The following is a 6,920-nucleotide window of genomic DNA, read 5'->3' as shown; positions in this document are numbered from 1 at the left end:
AAGATCACTGTGCTTATCACCCATAAAGTGCAGGGTTAGTGGAAATAAAAGAATGGAACTATAAAAAAAACAGACTTAGGAAGTGTATGGAAGAAACCAAAAGACCATGGACTAAATGTCTAGAATTAGTAAAACTGTATATTAACATCATCAGTACAAATGTGCTAACACCATATGAAGTAATATTTGGTGAATTACCATTATTTAAAAATATGTGGGAAACTGATGATGAAAGTACTCTGGTTGATTACATGAGAAAAATGTTGCAGCACCAGAAGCAACTGGCGGATCATAATGATAACGATGATACACTTTTTATGTCTCCATAGGAAAGCCAATTAGTTTAACCAGGTGATTGGGTCCTGATAAAAAGCAGTAAAGATTGCAGAAAAACACATGAGCTCATTTGACACACTGTAAGAAAGTAATTAAGCATGAGTAAAACAACTGTTTCGATGTTTCTATTTTAGCATACGCTTTGATTGTTCTTAGGCGTCATTGTAATAGCACTGTGGTACCTACTGGAGAGCTGTTATTCCTCAACAAAACTTTCAGAGGAAGTCTGGCTACAAAGGGGGCTGCAATTATAGTTTGCAGTCGTCTCAAACCAGTGAAGATTGTCCACAACTCTGGAAGTGTTAGGAGGAATTGCATATCTGCAGGTAGAATGCTAACAGGTAGAATGGTAGCGGTAGGCGAATTGATAGTAGCAATTATAGCAACGTTTTTATTGTTATTTGAAGAAAACCTTAATGTGCAAAAGAGAAGAAGAAAAAGTAAAAGAACTCTCAGGAAGACAACTGGGATGGCGTTCCCCAGGTTTCTCCAAGAACCCCACGGGCGCTGAGATGCTTTTCCACCCGGCAGTGGTGAAGCCATATTTGACACTCCTTGCTGAGAGCTCCAACCCTGCAACTCTGGAGGGCGCTGCAGGGTCACTTCAAAACCTCTCACTGGAAGTTTGCGGCATACAACCGTGCTGCAGTGTGGTAGGAAAAAGAACTTTCCATCCTGGTGGAGCTGCTGCGAATGGACAACGATTAATGTGTCCCAGCCGTTGCAAGCACGCATGCACCGAAAAAGGCGAATGCTGCCACCGCCAATGTCTGGGCAGCTGCACGCACGCAAACAGCGACACGGCATGCGCCGCCTGCCTGCATTATTACCACGAAGGCCGCTGCGTGCCCGACTGCCCGCCCGGCACTTTCAAGTTCGAGGGCTGGCGCTGCATCACCATGGACCTTTGCTCACAAGTTCACCTGCCCAGCGACGTTCACTTCGTCATCCACGAGGGCGAGTGCATGCCCGACTGCCCTTCCGGGTCCGCACCAACGAGAGTAATCGGATGCTGTGCAGCGCCTGCAACGGCCTATGCGACAAAATCTGCTCCACCTCCGTCATCGACTCGGTGAACGCCGCTCAGTCCCTCAAGGACTGCACCGTCATCGCCGGCAATCTGGACATCAACATCCAGCACCTTCACAACCTCTGGGACTGGACTCAGCACAACCTAACCATCCGTGCAGGACGCCTCTTCTTCCGCCTCAATACCAAACTCTGCATGTCTGAGATCCACACCATGTGGGAGAAAACCAGCGTCACGGAAAAGCCCCAGGAAGGCGACTTTCGCAATAACGGCGAAAGAGCCAGTTGTGTGAGCCACGTCCTCAGGATTTTGTCCAACAGCACGTCCAGCTATGCCATCCGCCTGATGTGGGAGCGCTACCATCCACGGGATTACAAAGGCCTTATCAGCTTTATGGTCTACTACAAAGAGGCCCCTTCTCAGAACATCACCGAATTCGACGGCCAGGACGGCTGCGGTTCCAACAGCTGGCACATGGTGGACGTGGATCTTCCAAAGGATAATAATACGGACCCCAAAGTCGCCATTCACCACCTCAAACCCTGGACCCAGTATGCCATTTTTGTCAAGGCCATTACCCTGCGGGTGGAGGACAAGCACATTCCTGGTGCAAAGAGTGACATTATTTGAATTCGAACTCGTCCGTCATTGCCGACCGTGCCCAAAGAACCCCGTGCCTACGCAAATTCATCCATGAAGCTGCTGGTCAAATGGTCGCCGCCTTTTTTTCCCAACGGCAACCTAACTTACTACCTCGTCAGATGGCAGCGGCAGCCAGAAGACCGAGAGCTATACCTGCACAATTACTACTCCAAAGAGCTGAAGATCCCGATCCGGATCCCTGCCACGGGATTTAGCGACATGGAGGAGATCAGCAAGCCCACCAAGTCGGAATTGTCCGGGGCCAAGAAGGGTCCTTGCTGCGTTTGCCCAAAGACCCCAGAGGAGAAGGACCGGGAGAAGGATGACCGCGTCTTTCTCAAGCTCTTTGAGAACTTCCTCCACAACGCCATTTTTTTTGCAAAGACCTCAAGATCGTCGTCGCCGGGACCTTTTTGGCCTGGCAAATGCCACTTCCTTACATTTTCCAGATCTTTTTTCAGAAGTTTTTGACTACGGTGAATCAGACGACAAAGTTTAACCTCTAAGTGTAACATGAGTACTATAACATGATTCTGTAACTGAAAATCGAGAGAAGTTATTGGATGACAAAGAGAAATAGTGCAAAGTGAATAAACAGGAGGGAAATGATGGATTTAAACTCTAAAGATGTTATTATACTTTTGCACAAGCTTCTTTGCATACAATGCGCCTTTCTTGCTTGTGTTTGAAGAAGGAGGAAACAGGATAACACCTTATTTGCGGCCAGATAAGGGACCTCTCTGACCGCAGGCACACCTAGTTTTTGTTTGCTATAGATAACATGTTATCGTATAAACAGGTCTCAACTGTTTGTTTTGTTACTCCCCTTCCCTTAGCAGAGGAGACCTTATGTAAATTAGGGCCTTCCGAACACAATAAAAAGACAAGGAGCATAAGAATATTTCAGAGTATCCAGCAGACTGCCTTAGGGTAGACTATGGATATTTCTCCTTGCAAGTAAGTTATACTCACGATTCTTTGTGTCTTTTTGTATATAGGTTTTGTACATCTGTTGGGTTAAACCTGACAATAACGTACTGATGGTACATGAAACATTGCTTGGTTTTAATACGTTTGTCACCAAACAATTTTTTCCTCCACTATGTATTAGAACTGAAATGGATTATATTACATTGGCTCTTATTAGAGTGTACAGGTGCACACATTGAAGTAATGGTTGAGTGTGAACGACTCTGTATGCGCAAGTACATCTGATGTTTTGTGTGCTCTCACACAAGCATTTGCTGAGCACACAGAGACACAGTGTCAAATATGCGAGCTATCCCGGCCCGGCCGGCCTCTCAAAGGAAGCTGTTGTCCTTTGTGTTATATATCTCCATCCCGCTATCACGGATACACGGACACAGGGATGATCAAACAAAGAGCCAAAGAGCAATGGCATTCCTCACTTTTGCAATATGCACAGAAAGTGTTTATACAGCATGGCAGGCGCGGCCAGCAACCAGGAATGTAAGAGTAGTCTCTGGCCACCTGGGCATGATGTTACATCAACAACACTTTGAATCATTGGTTTCTCAGACAGTTGTGCAAGTATTACTTAACAATGCAATTGGTCTGCAGTGTAATACTGTACAGTGTTCCTGAACACCATAGCCGAACTTATGGACGATTACACTGATTGAATGTAATTTATGTAAGATCGCAAAAAAGAGAAAGATTGAATTGTTTTCATGATCTGAATCTCTAATTTGAGACGAAGTTACATCAATAAAATCATGACCTCTCTAGGGGGAGGTTATACAGTAGTCCCTTGATTCTTGCTGTTGATCCATTCCATAAACACCTGTATTAAGTACATTTACACGATATATATATATATATATATATATATATATATATATATATATATATAATAGATATATATATATAATAGATATATCTATCTATTATCTCTATCTATCTCGATAGATGGATAGATACTGTGTGTATATATATATATATATATATATATATATATATATATAAATACAGTGAAGAAAATACTTATTTGAACACCCTGCTATTTTGCTATTTCTCCCACTTATAAATCATAGAGCGGTCTGAAATTGTCATGGTAGGTGCATGCCCACTGTGAGATCGACAAAATAAAAAGGGAAATCCAAAAATCACAATGCATGATTTTTCTTAACGAATTATTTGTGTGATATAATTGCAAACATGTATTTGAACAACTGAGAAAATTAATGTTGATATTTGGTACAGTCGCCTTTGTTTGCTATTACAGAGATCAAACGTTACCTGTAGTCTTTCACCAGGTTTGCACACTGCAGGAGGGATCTTGGCCCACTCCTCCACTCAAATCTTCTCAAGATCAGTCAGGTTTCCCGGCTGTCGCTGAGAAACACAGAGTTTGAGCTCGCTCCAAAGATTTTCGATTGGGTCCAGGTCTGGAGACTTGCTGGGCCATGCTAGAACCATGGTATGCTTCTTACGGAGCCACTCCTTGGTTTTCCTGGCTGTGTGCTTCGGGTCGTTGTCGTGTTGGAAGACCCAGCCACGACCCAGGAGGTTGTTCCCCAAAACTTCACAATACACAGCCCCAGTCATTCTCTCATTAATGAAGTGGACTCGTCCTGTCCTATGTGCAGAAAAACACCCCCAAAGCATGATGCTACCAGCCCCACACATCACAGTAGGGATGGTGTTCTTCGGATTGTACTCTTCATTCTACTTCCACCAAACACGCTTAGTGGAATTATGACCAAAAAGTTATATTTTGGTTTCACTTGACCAAAAAACCTTCTCCCATGACTCCTCTGTATCATCCAAATGGTCATATGCAAACTAAAGACGGGCCTTGACATGTGCTGGTTCAAGCAGGGGAACCTTTTGTGCCATACATGATTTCAAATCATGACGTCTTAGTGTATTACCTACAGTGAACTTGGAAACGGTGGTCCCAGTTCATTTCACTTCATTGACCAACTCCTGTCGTGTAGTTCCGGGCTGATTACTCATCTTTCTTAGAGTTATCGCGACCCCACGAGGTGATATCTTGCATGGGGCTTCACACCGATTGAGATTGACCGTCATGTTTAGCATCTTCCATTTTCAAATGATTGCTTCAACAGTGGGCCTTTTTTTTACCAAGTTGCTTGGCAATTGTTCCGTAGCCCTTTCCAGCCTTTTGGAGGTGTACAATTTTGTCACTGATGTCTTTGGACAGCTCTTTGGTCTTTGCCATGTTACAAGTTTAAGGCTGCGTCCCATTCTTCGCACTTTCACTCGCTATGTGCCCTAGTCACTCGGTTTGCGCGTTCACGTGAAAATGGGGTGTGTCCCGATACTCTCAAGACCGAGGCAGAAGTGCCCTCAAACCATGTCGTAACCACTTCAAGACCGAGGGGGCTCTCGACCTCACTTGGCAGCGAAGTGACTACCCAGAAGGCTTTACGAATTCTCAATATCAACAAACATGCCCGAAAAGGAACCGCACAAATGTAAGTAGTTTTCCACAACCACGCATGTATTTGCAACAAAATGTATTGAGATATCTTAGTTAGACGTAAATGCAATAGAAAATCGTATTTTCGCGTTAAAACACGAACATTGCAAAATCGCTACTTTACGAAGTGCACTAATCTACCAAGGGAGCTGGCAAAAAAAAAAATCTTCACGCTTCAAACTTTAAAGTAGGATAACTGGGCAGAAAATCACGGTTCAGCCCATCCCTGTTTTTATCTTAAACGAGTCGTCCTTTTACATCTACTGTACATCGCTAAAGGAGCATAGTCAGAATACCGTTCTGGACATAAGCGCTTGTTTACTGCACACAATTTCGGGTGTCGTGTTTTATTTACAATATGATTCTTTCATGTGAGATCAGAATGCATTAGTTTTCATCATGCATTATGAGTAATGTCTCCGAATTTCACGTGGAAATACAGTTGAAACAAACTACTATCACATAGTCCACTGCCTTCTCTGTAAACACATATTAAGTAAACTAATTACCTTCTCAAAATGTTGTCCAAATGTGGAGACAATTCTAAAGCATATGTGATGCTGGCCAATAGAAGGCTCATACAGCCATAAGAATAACATGTCAATTTTGTGTATCTATTCACTATCAAATAATTATCCAGAACACATCCTATAATTTCCTGTCTCACATCAACTTGCTGAGCATCCTATACTCAGTTGTTTTTGTACAATACATCAGCATTAAGTAATTCTTGTTTTTTCCACCCAACCTAAAGGCCACTGTAGAACGTCCCGTGGAAGAGCTGGTCACCATCACAGCTACCACGCCATCCACACCACCGGGCACGTCGTTGGCACCTTCTAATCCGGTGCCAAACCCCAAATCACCCAGAAAAAAAAGGAAGCACGATACACTCCTTGACTTTTTGAAAGTGGAGTCTGCCGGAGTGAGGAAAAGGCTCAAAGAAACTGTGGCCAAAACTGAGCGGTTCCTGTCCTTTTTGGGAAGCTCGTGGACAAATTTCCAGAACAGTGACATCTCTGCAATGTTTCCCTTTGTTTTATAAAAGGAAAATATTGTTTTTTTTATTAAGAACTCAATGAAGTTCCAGTTTGTGTTTTCCAGCTTCATGGAAGTATTGGTATATTTTTGTTAAAATTTGTGACACATTATTTACTATTATGTATTTTGGCCCAATGTGAGTTTGTTTTTCTGAAAGTAAACTATTATTTAAGCTGGAGTGATTTGTAGTTGTTTTCTGTCCAACAGTCACATAGTTCACACACAGTATCTCACATCATTATGAAATAAACCACCAAGGTGTTACTCAAAATCAAGATGTTTATTGAATAGTAATGCAGAAAAGCACATAATGCAAATGTGGGTCTGACTTAAAGAGCCTAAATATGGCTTTTGGGCAATTTATTCCATATTAACTGTGGACAATTCTTTGTACGGTGGACCTGG

At 43.0% G+C, this 6,920-nt stretch overlaps 1 long non-coding RNA gene and 1 pseudogene across 1 annotated transcript; both read left to right on the top strand.

Annotated features, from left to right (window-relative positions):
* Positions 1-848: 848 nt before the first annotated feature.
* On the top strand, positions 849-2,558 carry LOC148357603 (insulin-like growth factor 1 receptor pseudogene; annotated as a pseudogene).
* A 2,675-nt stretch (positions 2,559-5,233) lies between these two features.
* On the top strand, positions 5,234-6,693 carry LOC148357602 (uncharacterized). The gene is made up of 2 exons (XR_015851512.1): positions 5,234-5,469; positions 6,229-6,693. It is a non-coding gene; the product is annotated as an uncharacterized LOC148357602 (long non-coding RNA).
* The last annotated feature ends 227 nt before the right edge of the window (positions 6,694-6,920 follow it).

This window comes from Urocampus carinirostris, chromosome 10 (assembly GCF_059441175.1).
Source record: "Urocampus carinirostris isolate Australia breed hairy pipefish chromosome 10, RoL_Ucar_1.0, whole genome shotgun sequence".
Classification (NCBI taxonomy): domain Eukaryota; kingdom Metazoa; phylum Chordata; class Actinopteri; order Syngnathiformes; family Syngnathidae; genus Urocampus; species Urocampus carinirostris.
The sequence above is the reverse complement of the archived record's forward strand: the minus strand, read 5'-3'. Positions and strand labels throughout refer to the sequence as shown.